General features: G+C 42.3%; 1 pseudogene; it reads left to right on the forward strand.

Moving 5' to 3' along the window:
• Positions 1 to 3,380: 3,380 nt before the first annotated feature.
• On the forward strand, positions 3,381 to 3,591 carry LOC145348714 (U2 spliceosomal RNA; annotated as a pseudogene).
• Positions 3,592 to 19,221: the final 15,630 nt, after the last annotated feature.

Raw genomic sequence — 19,221 nt, forward strand, 5'->3', positions numbered from 1 at the left:
TTTTGATAAGACATTGATGCAAGAACTCATTTACACTTTCAGATGGGCATAAAAGATCTGGCACAATTTGACAGAAGAATAGAGGAGTGCTCCTTGATGTTCTGGCCAATATTTATCTATCAAGCAATGACATTGAGCCAGATTTTCTGCCTCTCCCATCCCCACAATGTGATTCTTGTGGCAGAGGATACTTGTCATTGGCTGCTGGTGGGATCTTCCAGCCCTGCCAATGTGTATGGCATATTGCATGGCTCACCTGTCCCAATGCCCAGAAACCCACTCTGGGGAGTCGCCTTTGGTGCTACTAGAGGATCCCGCCAGTGGGAAGGGTTGCAAGGTCCCGCCCATTAATACAGGTTACAGATTATCTGGTTATTATCACACTGCTGGAATTGGCTGCTCTGGCTCTTATTTTAAAACAGTGGCTACATTTCAAAAGTAGTTCATTGGTTGTAAAGTTTTTAGGATTTCCTGAGGTCATGAAAGATGCTACATAAATGGAAATTCTTTTTTACCTTGCTTCTCTCCTTTAAGCTGATACCCATTTGGAGATCCATAGATTGCCTTGTTTAAATATGTCAGGCAAAGCTCAAAATTGCAGGGTCTTTTTGCCACAGAAATGGACTGCTGGCCAGCATGCTCTGCAAGTTGGAGTTAACTTAAATGAAAAAATTGTCACTTGCCTAAAGGAAATTGTGATTTCATCATATCAAAACATTTATGAGTCCACAACATCAAAAATAGTTTGTTGGGTATACAGCAAATATAGTAATACAGAAAATACAGATGTCATAAAACACTGCTCACAGTGCACAATCCCAGACAAACCAATGACTCAAATCTAACAAATCATCATCTTTGAGCAAAGACAAATGACTGCAGCTGCTAGAAACTGAAGCAAAAAGAGAAAATATTGGAAAATCTCAGGTCTGACAGCATCTGTGGAGAGAGAATAGAGCCAACATTTCAAGTCATCCTGACTCGGAACGTTGGCTCTATTCTCATTCCACATAATCTTTGAGCTGGTTGCTTGGCTGGCTTGGCATCCAAAGGTGACATGCAGTCTGAAAAGCAAAATAGAATTTCTGTCTTAAATTAAGAAAAGCAACCATTCGATGTAAGCCCAATTTCCAGCCAATATCCGGACAGCCTATACAAAGACAGCACAAAAGATATTTCTCATAAGGCTGACAGTATTGTTGAATATTACAACCTGTCTCCAATGCATGTATTATTTCACACTTCACCCATGTCTTAGTGTAGAAACAAACATCAAACATCTTTATGAAATCTGACAGTACAGATTGCATTTCATTCTAATTTAGTCACTCACTGCTCGACTTTATTATCATATAAGGCCCTTTAGTTATAGCATGCACAAATATATCAAAATACTTGTCTACAAAATTCCTTAATCCAAGAGTGAAATAAGTATTTGTTTGAAGTAAATGAGTGAATTTAGAGTGCTTTAGTTCAGGCGTTGGTGGTAGGTTATTACTTATGCTTACTTCAGCTAAAAAGAAATTCAGCTATTACTGTCAATCTTTGAAGTATTGGCTGAGATATATTTTAACTGGACACTTACTAAATCGCAAGAACAGCAGAAGTGGCTGATGCTAAATAAATCTGAATTTGATGTTTTACATTATAGAATTCCTACTTCTGTTCTTGGTTTTATTGCTCTATCAATGAATTATCCAGCTGGAAGTAATAAAAAAATGAGTTCCAGGCAAGTTTATACAAGAAGAGAATAAGTACTAAGAACACGGTGAAGGTGGCAAGTTAATAAACCCCAAATGGATCATCATCAGTCTAAAAACAGATCAAACATAAGAATACTGGCAGCAGGAATCAGACATGGTGCGGGTGAACCTATTTCTCGTCTTTTTTGTAGCATATCTTCACACCTACACTGTTTTTTACCCTTTAAGAAATAGTGATGGAAGGATTCCCAAGTTGATTATCAGCCCAATGAACCCTACTTCCATGGCTACTATGTCTTGGTGTTGGACTCATACCCAGATCTTCTGATCCAGAGGTAGGTGCGCTACCACTGTGCCACAAGACCTTCCAGCTTGTCTCTTTAATATCATAGGTTGTCTTTTTCTTGCATTCTCTAGAGCTTAATATCATGAAGTTACACCCATCGTTCGCTCCTGTAGCCCTGATGTCACCCTCCAAACCCAAGTCCTGCTGTCTCAAGAGACATCTCTTATACCCTGGACTTAATATAGCTGAACACCATGGAAATCAATGGTATTGAATGGAATAGATGAGTGTAGGCTAGGATACATCTTAGTTCATCAAAGTGGTGTAGTTGAAATGTTGGTTGCCTTCAAGATTCTGACTGACTTAATTAGAAATGCTGCGCCAGATCTCCACATTTTTCCCAAGTTGGAGCTTGATTTCAACCACGTGCATTAATGCAGGCTGTCAAGCAATGAATATCATGTGATCTTTCTCCAGGGTCACCTGGGTGTGGGAAAGAGAGAATTTGGGGTCACCCCCTACCCCCATCAGATTCTGTACATCCTGGAATTATTGATGACAGATTTAGCCATGATGTGTAGATGCCGGCGTTAGACTGGGGTGACACACCTGATGAAGGAGCAATGCTTCGAAAGCTCATGATTCCAAATAAACATGTTGAACTTTAACCTGGTGTTGTGAGGTTTAGCCAGACCTGAAGCCAGACCCAGCTGGAGACACTCCAGCTCTCTCCCCCTTCTCTCCGTCTAACCCATACATCAGTTTATTAAAAGGAAGAACAGGAGAAAGCCAGTTAGCCTGTCCTGCCATTAAGTCAGACCATGGTTAATCTGAGACCTAATATATTGTTATGTTTTTCCAACATGATTCAGGAATGATGGGTGGGATTTTCCAGCCACGCTCACCCCAAGACTGGAAAATCCTGCCTGATGTCAACCTTTGCATGATCTGCCCCTGCCTGCTACGATTCCTGTGGCAGGCGGGTTGGAAAAGTTGCGACTGAAGGTTCATGCATGTGGAGGCATAAGTATCCAGGGTGTCACATCAGTCACTACAATCAGTGTGTGGAAGCAACAGTGTATTAGTCCGCAGCACATAATGTGATCTAATAAATACATTTGAAGAAAAGCTTTTGTATGTGTTATTATTTCAGAATTCCGAGATCCTCATGATTAACCCCTAATCCCATATCCTATAATATCTCTGGCTAATGGAGATCCATCAATCTGAGGTTTAAAGGTAACCATGTACTAAGCACCAGTTACTTTTTGAGAATATTCCAAACTTATACCAACCTTTATGTTTAGAAGTGTTTCCTAATTTCACTTCAAGACCTGGCATTCTTCAGCAGAAGTCTTTTACCTTAAACTACAATGATGAAATTTTGAACTATTGCTTCTCAGCCTTTTGGCTAAGATCAAGCGTAGGATCAAGAATGAGATCAGGTGTAATAGCTGTCCTTGTCAGTTAGATCTTATTTGTTCCTTTTGTGGGGACCATGATTTGGATTCAATCTGAATTTGAATTGGTTTTTTGGAGCAAGCAAAGAGATGGATGAAGGGCTTTCCCTGTCCACTCTATGCATTGGGCATTGTAACTTTGAGAAATAAATAAAATTTTAAACAATTGAAGTAAGAAATTATTGGGAAATCACAGTCAGTGTGCAAGCATCTAAAAATGGAAAGGACAGATTAATGTTTCAGGTAGCAACTCATCCCTGGAACTGATAATATAGACTGGGGTGGTTGGATGGACACAGAGATCGCTCTGGAGTGTGGGAAGGCACACAACATGTAAGAGCTGCTCAAAGTTTACAGGAAACTTTTATGGTTCCAAGTCCTTGATTGTCATTCATTGCAACCCAATATTTCTACAAATGGCTCTATGGCAAAAAAGCCTTTTTCCTTTTTAGGTAATGATGGAAATGCTATTTATTTGCAGTATTTCCTTATTCATTCTTCATGTCAGAGTCTAGATAAAGTTAGTCATTTTTTGACCCATTAATTCTTTTTACATGACATTCCCTGTCCGTTTCCTATAATTCAGAACCATTCACCTTCCAAATTAGTCATTCTCCATTATGCAGGAGATTTGCTTTTTTTGTATAGAGGCATTTTCATTGGTGTATAAATTTAGGCAGTAAAGCAAGGAAATAAATTTAGCCCTAGCAAATCAAGATACGTCGTTTGGCAGTATCTGTTGTTCAGGAGGATGAAAAGACTTATTGAGCAACCTCGTAAGCTCAATCTCTTATGTTCACAAAGCAATGAAAAGAGGGATAGGTAGGTACAAAAGGATAATCTATGGTTTAAAAATAATAATAATTATCTCATGGATAAACGTATCTTATTAGGGATTGTGCTGACAGGGTTTCAGAATTCCATGGACAACTGACATTTATTTTTGGCACCTGGTTTCAAATTCAGCCCTAACAGATTGGATCTAAAAAATAAGCAGAAGATGATGGAGACAGCAAGTCAGTCAGCATCTGTTAAGGGCAGCACGGTGGCACAGTGGTTAGCACTGTTGCCTCACAGAAACCCGGGTTTGATTCCCAGCTTGGGTCGCTGTCTGTACAGACTCTGTATGACCCTTCGTGTCTGTGTGGGCTTCCTCCCACAGTCCGAAAAATATGCTGGTTAGGTGCATTGGTTGTGCTAAATTTTCCTTTGGTGTACCCGAACAGGTGCCGGAGTGAGGCGACTAGGGATTTTCACAGTAACTTCATTGCAGTGTTAATGTAAACCTGCTTGTGACACTAATAAATAAATACGAGAGCTGGCAGAGTTATGTTTCATGTGTGGATTCTCCATCAGAAGTGGACAAAAAATATCGCAGACGGGCAACGTTTAAAATGGAACGAAACTGAGAAAAGGGAGGAGGAACATTCAAACATGCACACATTATATAATGGAAGAAATTATTGACGTAGGACCAGCAGTAGGCCATTCAGCCCAATGAGGATTTCCCACCTTTCAATCACCATCTGCTCTTCAACTCCATTTGTGCACCTTTGATCTATATTCCTCCATACCATTACCTAACAAAAGCCTTTTAATCTTGGAGTTGAAACTCTCAATTGACCCAATATCCAGAACCTTTCAGGAGAGCAAGTTCCAGATTTCCAGAAAAGTGAGAGAAATGTTGCTGAAGCTCTTTCTCTTGGAAATATATATTCTTATATATTCAAAAAAAGAAATAATTTACATTTACAAAGCAGCTTTCATGACCTCAGGGTGTCCCAAAGTGTCTCACCCAGGCATGAAGAAAAAAAACTTGCTGCAAGATTGCCCAACTGAGTTTCCCTCAGAATCTCAACTGGGAAGTGTACAGATTGGGGAAGGTTCAGGTTTTATCCCAAGTCAGTGCTGCTTCACTGAGGACAATTGAAAATCAGCCATCTTGCTGTGTCACTGGAGTCACATGTAGGACAGATTAGGTAAGGACAACAGATTTACTTCTCAAATGGACATTAGTGAACTAGAAAGGTTTTTCTGACAATCGACAATGGTTTCATGGTCACCAGTAGATTCTTAATTCCATCTGCCGTGGTGGGATTTAAACCAGGATCCCCAGAACATTAGTTGAATTTCTGGATTAATAATCTAGAGATAATAACACTAGGCCATTACCTCCCCATGAATTGAGCTAAATAAAATTGATTCTTAATGTCAAAATTTATAATTTCCTAATTCTTAAGAATGGTACATTTCATTGAGGATGACCGTAGAGAAGGTTGTGCTATCTGACTAACTAGGACAGTTAAAGAAGATATCAAGGTAAATGCGTAATTTGCAGCAAAGGTGACTGGCAGGCCAAAAGATTGAAAACATTTTAGGAACCAATAAAGGATGACTGAAGAAAAGTTGGAAATGGAGAACTTAGAATATGAGATTAAACTAGCAAGAAATATAAAAACCGATCATTACAGTATCTACAGGTATAGCACAAGGAAAAAAGCAGTTAACAATGGTCCCTGAGAGGGTGAGACTAGAGAATTGCTTATGAGAAACAAGGAAATGTCAGAGCATTTAGAGCAGATATATACAAAATATTTAGAACAAGTATTTTGTATTTGTCTTTTGGCAGAAGACAGCAAATGCGTCCCAAGGTTAGTAGAAAATCTGTCCCTCCTTTGAGCTTTCAATTCTTGTCTCTCTCTTCCCCATCTCCTGCTCACTGCCTCCCACCAGCGGCCTCCCTCTCACTCTCCCTCTCCCAGGCCCTTGTTGTCTCACTCACCACCCCTCTCCCAAGCCCTCACTGTCCCACTCCTTTCCCTGCTACCGTCCCATTCGCCACCCTACTTGTCAACACACTTGCTGCTCCTTTCCCATACCCGTGCCACCTCTCTCCCCTCTGATGGGCCCTCACCATTTGGCTCACCACCCCTCCACTGAGCCCTTACTGCCCCACTTGCTGCCCCTTTTACAAGTACTCACTGGCCCACTCACCACCCTGCATATCACCCCACTCCTGAGGCATCGCTGCCTTTCTTGAAAGGGTTATCTCAGGAACTGTCTCAGTCTCATGCAATCATTTTCTGATGTACAGTCTGCTTAAATATTGCCATTTTTATTTTTAATATGCCTTTTTATTTAGAGAAGAGGATATTGTTTCCTTTGTAGTTTCCAACTCCAGGTATAATTGTTTTCCAATTGAGTTTGACGTGCACCATTTTTGAAGCAATTAATTATAGCCATGTTCTAGGCACTACAACTATATGCATGGGCAGTGTATCCTCAACCATTATGGCATCACCATACACAGCCATAAAAGAAGGGACAGTAAGAAATCTCAGAACACCAGGTTAAAGTCCAACAGGTTTATTTGGTAGCACAAGCTTTTGGAGTGCTGCTTCTTCATCAACTAACTTCCTCCCGTGCCCACCCCAGTCCAGCGCTGGCACCTCCACATCATAAAAGAAGAGAAGTTTTGCTCCAACTGTACAGGTGTGATATGGTACCACATCTACACTGAAGGTATGTGGTACCATACCACACCTATCATACTGCATTTAGTTTTGTTTTCTTTAGGGGAAAGACATACATTGGAAGCAGTTCAGAGGTGGCTCAGTAAGTTGATTCCTGGAATGAAGGAACTGTTGAATGAGGAAATGTTGAGCAGGTTGGGCTGATACTTATTGGGGGTTCGAACAATGAAAGATGATCTTATTGAAGCATATAAGATTCTGAGGGGATTTGGAACTGTGTTTGCTGAGAGGATGTTTCCCCTTGTGGGGAAATCTAGAAGTAGGGGCCACAGTTTCAGAATAAATGGTCTTCCACTTAAGTTTGATGTGAAGCGGAATTTATTTTCCCAGAGGCTCGTTTAGTTTTGGTATTCTCTACCACCTCCCCACTCCCCCCCCACTGCACCCCCCACCCCCCGCGCCCCCCTCAAGCGCAGAGCAAATTTGGAGGTTGGATATATTCAAGGCTGAGTTAGACAAGATTTATAATCTACAAAGGAGTGAAGAGTTATTGGGGATAGGAAGAAAGGAGGTGTCGGGGTCCAAAATCAGACCAGCTATGATTTGACTGTTGGTAGAGCAGGCTTGAAGGGCCAAAAGGCTGATTGCTGTTCTTATTTCATATAATCCCTGAAGTGGTTTAGCAAGGTACTTTATAAAAACAAGTACAGAATGAAGATAAATCATTATATAGATCAATCAGTCCTGTGGCCTTAGCCCGGACTCCCTCAACATTGACTCTGGCTCCTGTAAGATCTCAAAGAATAGAGGAGTGTTCCATTGGATTGCAATGCTTTCTTCCCTCCATTACAAATCAATATACCTCCATGTTGAACATGACTTGGTGAGGTCACTGAGTATGCAAGAATACAGAATGTATTCTGGGTGGGCATTTCATTACCCATCAGACTGATTGACTGAGTTTTGCCAGACTAATAAATCTGATTACTTATGTTAAGAATTGGGCTCCACCTCTTGCTACACAGTGACCGTCTGGAACAGCCTCCTGTGCTCATGTTACTGGTAATCGATGCATCCACTTAAAACTAACATTAAATTAAAATTATCAATGTATTATTCATTCCCCTCTTATTTCAAGCACAATACTTCATGAATACCTAAACATCTATTTTGATATTCATGTGAAATTTGATTTTTATTTCAGTGCGTATTCAACTAGTCTTAGAAAGATCATTTAGCAAAAAAATCAATATTGACAAGATCCCTCATGGCAGACTGGTGCAGAAGGTGAAGTTGCATGGGATCAGAGGTGAGCTGGCAAGGTGGATACAAAATTGGCTCGGTCAAAGAAGACAGAGGGTAACAGTGGAAGGGTGCGTTTATTAATGGAGGCCTGTGACAAGTGGTGTTCCTCAGGGATCAGTGCTGGGACCTTTGCTGTTTGTAATATATATATCAATGATTTGGAGGAAGATGTAACTGGATTGATTAGTAAGTTTGTGGATGACACAAAGGTTGGGGGATTTGTGGATAGTGATGAGGACTATTAGAGGATAGAGTAGGATATAGATCAGTTGGAGACTTGGGCGGAGGGACGACATATGGAGTTTAATCCGGACAAATGTGAGGTAATGCATTTTAGGAGGTTTAATACAAGTAGGAAATACACAGTAAATAGAAGAACCCTTAAGAGCGTTGATAGGAAGAGGGATCTGGGTGTACATGTCACAAAGTGGCAATTCAGGTGGAGAAGGTCGTCAAGAAGGCATACGATGTGCTTGCCTTCATCAGCCAGGGTATTGAGGTTAAAAATTGGCAAGTCATGTTGCAGCTTTATAGAACCTTAGTTAGGCCACATTTGGAATATAGTGTTCAATTCTGGTTGCAACACTACCAGAGGATGTGGAGGCTTTGGAGAGAGTACAGAAAAGATTTACCAGGATGTTGCCTGGTATGGAGAGCATTAGCTATGAAGAGAGGTTGGAGAAACTTGGTTTGTTCTCATTGGAGCGACGGAGGTTGAGGGGAGATTTGATAGAAGTCTACAAGTTATGAGGTATGGACAGAGTGGATAGTCAGAAGCTTTTTCCCAGGGTGGAAGAGTCAATTACTAGGGGGAATAGGTTTAAGGTGCAAGGGGCAAGGTTTAACAGAGATGTATGAGACACATTTTTTACACAGAGTGGTGGGTGCCTGGAACTTGTGGAAGCGGAAACGGTAGTGACTTTTAAGGGGCGTCTTGACAAGTACATGAATGAGATGGGAATAGAGGGATACGGTCCCTGGAAGGATAGGTAGTTTAAGTTAAATCGGACAGCATGGTTGGTGCAGGCTTGGAGGGCCGAAGGGCCTGTTCCTGTGCTGTAATTTTCTTTGTTCTTTGTTCTATGTTCTATCAGGAATGCCATTCCAACCAAAACCTGCAAAAGTTTGAGCCTCTTCATTAAATCTCCCCTTAACTTTCTCTGCTGTCAGGACAACAATGCCAACCTTCTCTTGTTTCCCCATACAGCTGAAATCCTGCATTCCCAGTGTAATTCTAGTAATCTTGCTCAGTACCCTCTCTAAGGTTTTGGCATTTTTCTTAAAGTATCGCGCCCAGAATTGGACACAATACTTCAGCTGAGGAGCATACTTTCATTTATTTGGTAGACTAGAATGATAGAATCATAGAAGCCCTACAGTGCAGAAGGAGGCCATATGGCCCATCAAGACTGCATTGGTGACAATCCCATCCAGGCATATTTACAATCCTGCATATTTACCCTGCTAGTTCCCCTGACACTAAGGATTAAGTTAGCCAATCAACCTAACCTGCACATCTTCAGACTGTGGGGGAATTTGGAGAGCCCAGAGAAAACCCACACGGACACGGGGAGAATGTGCAAACTCCATACAGACAGTGATCCGAGGCCGGAATTGAACCTGGGTCCCTGGTGCTAACCACTGTGCCACCGTGCTGCTATTTATAAAGCTAAGGATCCCATGAGCTCTTTCAACCTGTCCTGCCACCTTCACGATTGGTTTTCAGGTCATCGACGTGACTTGAAAACTCTCCTGTGAGATGAGCATTAGCTTCTAATTTATTAGCTAATGAATGAAGGGCAGTGACTTCCTTTCACTGCTGCTGCTGAGGTTACCCTTTAATCTGCAGTATTGTCTTCTGCAATCATTTGTTATACCACCGTGGTGTTTCCATCTGCAATGTCAGGAAGCCCAATCCAGAGAGACTGTAATACGTGTGAAGTCAGCATTGGCACACTTATACTTGGAGCATAGATGATAATGAATACCCTCTGGAGTATTTGCTAATCTTACACAAGCAGACAGCTGCTTGAGAAACAGCTTTATCCTGAGTACTGAGTTATGATCAAATATGCATAAGAGTCACCTTTTATTTTAACTTAAATTGACTCTTTAAATAGGAAAAGGCTTTGGTCTTAATTTTAATTACCTGTTCATTTAAATTAAAAATTTGAAAGGAGACATCTTGTTCTGACTTTTAAGGTATTGCCTCAGGAATGCTTGAATCACTGTTGCAATTTCATCGAATCATAGAAAGCCTACAGTGCAGAAGAAGGCCATTCAGCCCATCGAGTCTGCACCGGCTTTCCAACATAGCATTTTACTCAGGCCCACCCCCTCCCCCACTCTATCCCTGTAACTCCTCACATTTACCATGGGTAATCCCCCTAACCTACACACCTTTGAACTGGAGCACCCAGAGGAAACCCATGTAGACACGGGGAGAATGTGCAAACACCACAAGACAGTGATGCAAGGCCAAAATTGAACCCGGGTCTCTGGCACTATGAGGTAGCAGTGCCAATCATTGTGCCATCATGCCACCTGAAATCTTTAGCTAGGATAGTACAGCTATTGTTCTATAACTAACAATACAATATCATGAACCAGTGTGGCTTGGTAATACCACAACTATTTGAGCTGGCTGAAGGTCATATCTGTCAGACTGGGCCTAAAGCTGGATGTGAGGGAACCAATTAGAGGGAAAGAAATACTTGACCTCACCAATTGTTGAAACTGCATCTATCCTTAACAGCATAGGAGTGACAATCACACAATCCCTGCAAAGACAAACTTATGTCTTCATACTGAGCACAGCCTCCATCATATTGTGTGACACTGCCACTGTGTTAAATGGCTTAGATTCAGAATAGATCTAGCAGCTTAAAACAGGGCTGTAGAATATCAACAGCAGCAAAATTGTATTCACTTGCAATCTGTAACCTGGCACAAACCTTTACCATCAAACCATGGGATCAACCCTGGTTTAATGACGAGAAGGGAATGGCAGGAGCATCACCAGGCACCCTTAAAAATGAGGTGCCAACTTGATAAAGATATAACACAGGACTACACACATGTCCAACAGCAGAAGCAGCATGCAATAGGCAGAACTAAGCTGTCCCATGACTAACATCAGATCAAGGCTCTGCTGTCCTGTCACATCCAATCGGGAATGGTGGTGGACAATTAAACAACCAGCTGAGGAAGGAGGCTCCAAAAACATTCCAATTCTTTCTGATGGAGGAGCCCAACATACCAGTGCAAAACTTAAGGCTGAAGAATCTGCAACAATCTTTGATAGAAGTGGATGATCCATCTCGGCTTATACCGGAGGTTCCCAGTATCTCCGTTTAAATCTTCAGCCAATTCTATTCATACCACATGCTATCACCACCAGGACTCCAATATTATACTCAATAACTTACTGAAGTTGTTGACTGATGATTGCACAATGTTCAGCACTACTCACGACTCCTCAGATACCGAAGCCTTGCATGTCCAAACGCAGCAGGACCTGGGCCACATGCATGCTTGGGTCAATGTGGCAAGTTACATTTGCTCCACACAAGCGGCAGGCTCCAAAAAGAGAGAATCCAGCCATCTTGCCTTAACATTCAATTACATTACTATAGCTGGATCACCCACTATCAAAATCCTGAGGGTTACCATTGACCAGAAACTGAACTGCATCAGCCATATAAATACTCAGGGTGGCATGATGGCACAGTGGTTTGCACCACTGCCTCACAACGCCAGGAACCCGGATTCAATTCTGGCCTCAGGTGACTGTCTGTGTGGAGTTTGTACATTCTCCCTGTGTCTGCGTGGGTTTCTACCAGTGCCCCCGTTTCCCCCCACAATCTAAAGATGTGGTTGATTGGCTTCAGTAAATTGCCTCATAGTGTCAGGGGAACTAGCTAGGGTAAAAATGTGGGGTTAAGGGGATAGGGTCTGGATGGGATAATGGTTGGTGCACACTTGATGGGCCAAATAGTCTCCTTCTGCACTGTAGGGATTCTATGATTTTATGATACTGTGGCTACAAGAGCAGGTCAGAGCTGTGAATCCTGTGATGAATAACTCACCTCTTGAGTCCCCAAAGCCAGTCCACCATCTACAAGGTACAAGTGTGATGGAATACACTCCATTTGCCTGGATAAGTACTTTCCATCAACACTCAAGAAGCTTGATACCATCCAGGTCAAAGCAGCCTGCTTGATTGGCAGTCCACCCTCCATCTCTTACCTACACTCTCTCCGCCACTGGCAAACAGTAGCAGCAGTGTGTACCAGCTACAAAATACACTTCAGCAATGTCTCCTTAGACAGCACCTTCCAACCCCGCAATTGCCACCACCTAGAAGGACAAGGGCAGCAGATATATGGGGCTGCCACCACATGGAAGTTTCCCTCCAAGCCTCACACCCATCCTGACTTGGAACTATAATCACTGCTCCTTCACTGCTGCTGGGTCAAAATTTTAGAACTCCCTCCCTAACAGCACTGTGGGTGTACCTACACCAAATGGACTGCAGAGGCTCAAGAAGGCAACTCACCACCATTTTCTGATCAAACCTATCAAATTTCTTTAACCAAGGATAGGTATAAGGGGAAGAGGTAGAAGTTGTTGAATTTAAAATCTGGCTTTCTATCCCCTCCTCTTTACCCTAACACAATCATGAGGTTCTTAAACCTTGCAATCACTTGTGACTGTCTGTGTGGAGTTTGCACGTTCTCCCCATGTCCACCTAGGTTTCCTCTGGGTGCTCTGGTTTCCTTCCACAATCCAAAGGTGTGCAGGTTAGGTGGATTGGCCATACTAAATTGTGCCTTAGTGTCCAGAGATGTGTAGCCATGGTAAATGTATGGGATTATGGGGATTTAGTGGGGAGGGGGAGAGCCAGTGCTACTTAAGATGCTCTTTTGCTGAGTCGTTGCAGATTCCATGGACCAAATGGCCTCTTTCAGAACTGCATAGATTCTATTTCTTTGGTTAAAAAAGAAAGGATGTTTAAATGTTTGCGATATAATACATCTTTCCCTAGCCGTTGAAAATACCCTTAGGTTTCTGCCTAGGACAGTTTCTCTCTCCATCACTGTTGTCTAGCCCATAGATTTTCCTTCCTCAGCTCTTTCCGCACCCTGTCCTTCACCCAGCACTAGCCTGATTGAGGTGAGCCATTCATGGAGTCCTGAATAACTCAGTACATTGAGAATTTAGTGCCCTGAGCCAATGCTGCATTTCAATTTTCCTTCAGATGCATCTGCACCAACTTGCTTTTGTTTTTAATTCAGAAATACGTGTGAAAAACCAAGGCCAATAGCCCAGGCACCAGAATAACTCCTCAGAGACCAGATTCCCGTATTTACAAACTCTATTCCATTCCTAGAGTGCTTCAAGCACAGCCAGAAGGCCTGGCACTCCCATTTGTATATATAGGTGAGGCCCCCTGATTAGGCAGGCAATTATTACCTCAATCAGAGAGCTCAAACTCCAACAGACCAACCTCATGTGTCTCGTTGAGGTCATTACAGCACCGTTAAGATCGGAAAGAATGCAAAAGAAGAGAAAATAGATCCAGAAATAATGGTTGGGTGATAGCAAGATTTAAGAACCTCAAGATTGTGTTGGAGTAAAGGGAAGGAGGGGATAGAAAGCCAGATTTTAAATTCAACAACTTCCACCTTCTTCCCTTATATCTATCCTTGGTTAAAGAAATTTGTTAGGTTTGATCAAGCCAAACCTATCTTTTAGAAAGCCATGCTGATTACCTAAATTATTTCCCCAAGTTCTTAATAATTTGATCCTTGTTATGGGCATTAGAATGTTGTCCACAATCCCAGTGCTAGACAGGAACGTTGCAGTCAGAATGTGTGGCTCCTGTTCAGCCTCAGGAACACTAGGATTTCTCAACTCTGCTTATGGTGTTAGTAGGTATAAAAGGCATTGAAGTGTCTGATCAGTCATGATCATTTGAATGGTGGAGCAAGCTGGATGGGCTGAATGGCTTAGTGCTGTCATTGCAGTGTTAATTTAAGTTTACTTGTGACACGAATAAATAAACTTGTAAAAAAAACTTTTAAGCTGATAAGATTGTCCAATTTTCTGTTGAATTGATCAAAAATATTATAGGAAATTTGGTGTGGAAATAATTTTTGCCTTTGTGTAGCCAAAACATGGAAGTTTGTATGAGGCTGAAAGAAATATATAAATACACCATATTTCCATACAAAACTTAACATAGCTCATCTGTATCAACAGCCTCTGAATAAGCGAACATAAACCTATTATAGCTTTTACCGATTTCCTTCCACCCACAAGATCATAATTTATCATAACAAGGCTATGTTTGAAAATAATCTTGAGGATGTGTAAAAAATGCAATTGCAAAGTGGAAGGTAATGTAATTATCTGATGGCTGAAGAATGATTATTGCATTTCTGTGACGCACTTGCTTGCAGTAGTTAGTTCTAACCTTTCAGTAATTACACGGAATGAGCAAGGACCATTTATTGATTAGCTGATTGGAAGCATCACGGTCAAGCGTTTTCTGACCTTTGATGCAATCTGGTGAAAATAGACAGGAGCTGGTTTGTATACCATATAGATAAGGCAAGACGAATAAAAGATATGGAGAGTAGAGCTGGACAGTAACTGTGGAAATGATCAAAATGAGCACAATTTGAAATGATGAACCGTGTGTCAGGATAACATTTCTTTTAGATTTTTGGGGATTACTTTTATGCCTGTGAATCTGGATTGAAGCAATATACAGGGGGCAATTGTGCCCTGCTGCCCAATAGGCGGGGTGAGCCAGTCAGATCGTGAGAGCGCTAAGAAACCAGATTCGTACCCAAATTCTTGCCTCTAGTAATTTTACCAGCACTGGATGACCGGCAAGATCAGCCTCGCACCCATTTCCGAAGCGAGGCTGAATATATTATTTCAATGTATGTAGAACATGATTTAAATGAAATTAGTGGGCCCGGGATTTAATCCTCCAGGCTCACCACCCTCTGTGGCCTGGCTGGAGGAGACTGTCTGGCGAGAATCATAGCTGGTTCCCAGCAAGAGACAGTGGGTGTGATGGCCATGCTGGTAGGACAAGAGATCATTGAAGCCCCCCCCCCCACCCTGCCCCCCAGAGATCAAGGGGAAAGGGGGGTGCCCCTTGGGGCAGTGCCAGCTTTGCACCCTGGCCGTGAAAAGCCAAGGAGGTAGGGCCTATGGAGGAGGGGCCTACTGGGGGCACGAGGCCTGACCAGGGGTGGGTTGATTAGATGGGGGGGTGGAGGGGTGTTCTGCACACTCTTCATAGTGACTAATGGGAGGTGGAGAGAGGGTGGCGATCTGTCCAGCGGGGGGGGTGATGTGGGGGGAGTCCAGCTGGAGGTGGGTGTGGGCAGTGGTTGGTCAGTCTGACTGGGAGGATTGGTGTGGCATGGGTGTCGGTCGGTCCAGCAAGGAGGGGGTGCGGGGGAGACGATCGGTCAGTTGGTCCAGCTGAGGGGGTGGTATGGGGTGGATGATTGGTCAGCCTGACCAGGGTGTGGGAAGGGAGTGATTGGTTGGGGTTGTGAACAGCTGTGAAGTGTTGCGGTAGCACAGGGGGGCGGGGGTGGTGAGGTCGGGGCACTGGGCCGCAGAAGCCTGCTATAGCAGCAGAGGCTGTGTGAGGGGTCTCTGCTGCTCTCGGTGCAGAGACCTGCACATGTGCAAGTATGTCCTCTGCTGGTTTTCAGGTGATTTAGGCCCTGCCCCCTGTTCCTCATGCACTATATGCATAAGGACTCGCTGAAAAAGCGGATCCAAAACCCTCCTGTTTTCACACTTGCCCTGGACTTCGATTTTTTTTCATAACATCCAAACATATGATGGGGCACCAAACCAAAATTTAACTTAAGGCCACAACAAGGCTGGCAAGATTAGTGGTCCACCTCTTGCTCACACCCTGAACACCCTTAGTTCAGTGAATTTATCCTAAGAGTTCTTATGACAGGATCAGACCAGGCAATTGTTTTACATTCTCTTCGATTTTGCTTTCCATTGTAGCCAATGAAATCAGGAGATATGTAAAATGAACAAGTGGCCCAATCCTATCGGTTTCCTGTTGGATGGGATAAGTTCAATTTATTCCTAACATACGTGAAATGCCGGGAACAGTCCTTTAAACGTCAAAATGGTTTAAAAGAATTGCAATATTGTTTATTTGTGTTCATTTCTCAAATATGTTTCTATTGCTATTTGTAAAGTGATGATAACCCAGCCCAGTTGACTTGGACAGAGAAATCAGACTGTTTAAAATTAAATGTTTGCATTATGCATATATTCCTCATACAATAATCCTAGCAATTGCGCCCAATGCATTAATACCTGCACATAAAGAACAAACAAAGAACAATTCAGCACAGGAACAGGTTCTTTGGCACCCCCCCAAGCCTGCACTGATCATGTTTTCTTAACTAGACCATCCGTTTGTATCCCTCGATTCCCAGTCTGTTCATGTGGCTATCTGGATAAGTCTTTAATGATCCTAGCATGTCTGCCTCAACCACCTTGTTTGGTAGTGCATTCCAGGCCCCCACCACCCTCTCTGTAAATTAAGTCCCCTGCATATCTGTATTGAACCTTTTCCCTGCCCCTTACCTTTAACCCTTGTGTTTGTCATTTCTGACCTGGGAAAAAGTTTCCAACTGTTCACCCTATAATTTTATAAATTTCTATTGGGTCACCCCTCAACCTTCGTCTTTCCAGGGAGAACAAGCCTAGTTTACTCAATCTCACCTCGTAGCTAAGACCCTCCATATCAGGCAACATTCTGGTAAACTTTTTCTGCACTCTCTCCAAAGCTTCCACATCCTTCTGGTAGTGTGGCGACCAGAACTGGATACCGTATTCCAAATGTGGCCTAACCAACGTTCTACATAACTGCAACATCATATGCCAACTTTTATACTCTGTGCCCTGTCCAGTAAAGGCAAGCATGCCATATGTTTTCTTCACCACCTTATCCACCTTTAAGGATCTGTGGACTTGCACACCCAGATCCCTTTGTGTGTCTATACTCCTGATGGTTCTGCCATTTATTGTATAGCTCCCCTGCCCTGCATTAGATCTACCAAAATGCCTCACTTCACATTTATCTGGATTAAATTCCATCTGCCACTTCTCCGCCCAATTTTCCAGCTTTTCTATATCCTACTGTATTCTCTGACAATGTTCATCGCATCTGCAATTCCAGCAATCTTTGTGTCGTCCACAAACTTACTAAACATAAACCAAAGTGCTCTGTGATACAAAGAGTGGAAAAAAGCAAAATGAATTAAAGGTCATTGTAATTATTATAATGGATTGAAACTTACGAAGAAAAGGTTTTTGTTTGACGTCGGATATCGCACAAAGGTTTAAATGCATGTTGCTACATTATTTTGTCAAATATGTTAATAGATGTTCTGTAGGAGATAACAATCACCTTTGCAAGTTCTCTTTTTTGTTAAGAATAAAATTAGTAATTTTCTTTCAACTAAAATAAAAGGCGGAATTGGAAAAGCTTTGATTTTCAGGCACTTTTATGTTTTTGTCTTGTAAAGGAAGATAAAGGATGCCATTATTTAAGAGTACTTAAGGGTGTACTCCGGTGACTGAAAAGAAAATTGCAGTTTTGTCCTTTGAACAATATGCCCATGAGAAACTCTTGCTGCTCCTCTGAAGTTGCTTCATTGCAAAATAAAGAACAGTTTCATTTCACAGTAAAGTTAAAAACCATTCACTTTCAGTCAAAGTTCGGTGTATCAGATTCAAGTGAGCACAGTAAGAAGTCTCACACCAGCTTAAGTACAACAAGTTTATTTGGCATCACCAGCTTTCAGAGCACTGCTCCACCTTCAGGTAAACTCACCTGATGAAGGGGCAGCGCTCTGAAAGCTTGTGATACCAAATAAACCTGTTGGACTGTAACCTGGTGAGACTTCTTACCGTACCCACCCCAGTCCAATGCCAGCATCTCCACATCAAGATTCAAGTGAAGGTTTTGGGTATACCATTTAAAAATTCCCTGACACTAAAGTATATATACCATCGTGAATATCAACATTTGTTCCTGGCTGGAAGCGAGAAATGTAGAGCCAGATTATCTGAGCTTGCTGACAGCTGGGATTCTCTGATCCTGCTGCTTTGAACAGATATTTGCTGAACTCCAAATTCTCCATTCTCGCTGGCATAGTGTGAATGGCCGGTGTATTCTGGCACTCATCTGTCAGCTTGATTCATTCTCGTCACAAGTTTATGTGATGCTTTTGTTTCACCTGACACATTAAACTTAGTCTGCTGGGAAACTTCCCAAATAATTTAATGATGGATAAACATGATCCCTCAGTTGCCCGTTGAAGTGGTGGAGGCTACCTCGCTAAATATATTTAAGTCGCGGGTAGAAAGGTTTTTGATAGATAGGGGAATTAAGGGTTATGGGGAGAAAGCGGGAGAGTGGAACTGATCCACTTCAGATTAGCCATGATCTTATTGAATGGCAGGGCAGGCTCGAAGGGCTAGATGGCCTACTCCTGCTCCGATTTCTTATATTCTTATTGATATTGCTAATTTGCACATTCTTCAAGTTCTGATATGCGCGAGTTGGTCCTTCAGACGGAGAATCTACTGCAGGTGAAACAAGCAGTGCTGAGGCTTTTCACAATTCATGGCATACAGATTCTGCAGATTGCACAGCCGGTTATTAGATTTCTTCATTTTCCATTTTCCAAATACCATATTTACTGCTAAGAAAAATGAATTCAATATCCTATCATTACACCAGTAACAGTGAATGCTTGATTGCCTTGCATTAACATTGATTTTCGTCTTACACCTACCGTTAGCTAGGAACCACTTTGTTTTCTGAAGAGGTCATGATTTAAAGGCTATCAATTGCAGGGCCGAATTAATTCGCTGCGAGGGTTGGCAACCTATTTTGCAGGATTACCAATCTTTGCGTAAAG

Source organism: Carcharhinus amblyrhynchos, chromosome 9, assembly GCF_965287045.1.
Source record: "Carcharhinus amblyrhynchos chromosome 9, sCarAmb.v2.hapA, whole genome shotgun sequence".
Classification (NCBI taxonomy): Eukaryota; Metazoa; Chordata; class Chondrichthyes; order Carcharhiniformes; family Carcharhinidae; genus Carcharhinus; species Carcharhinus amblyrhynchos.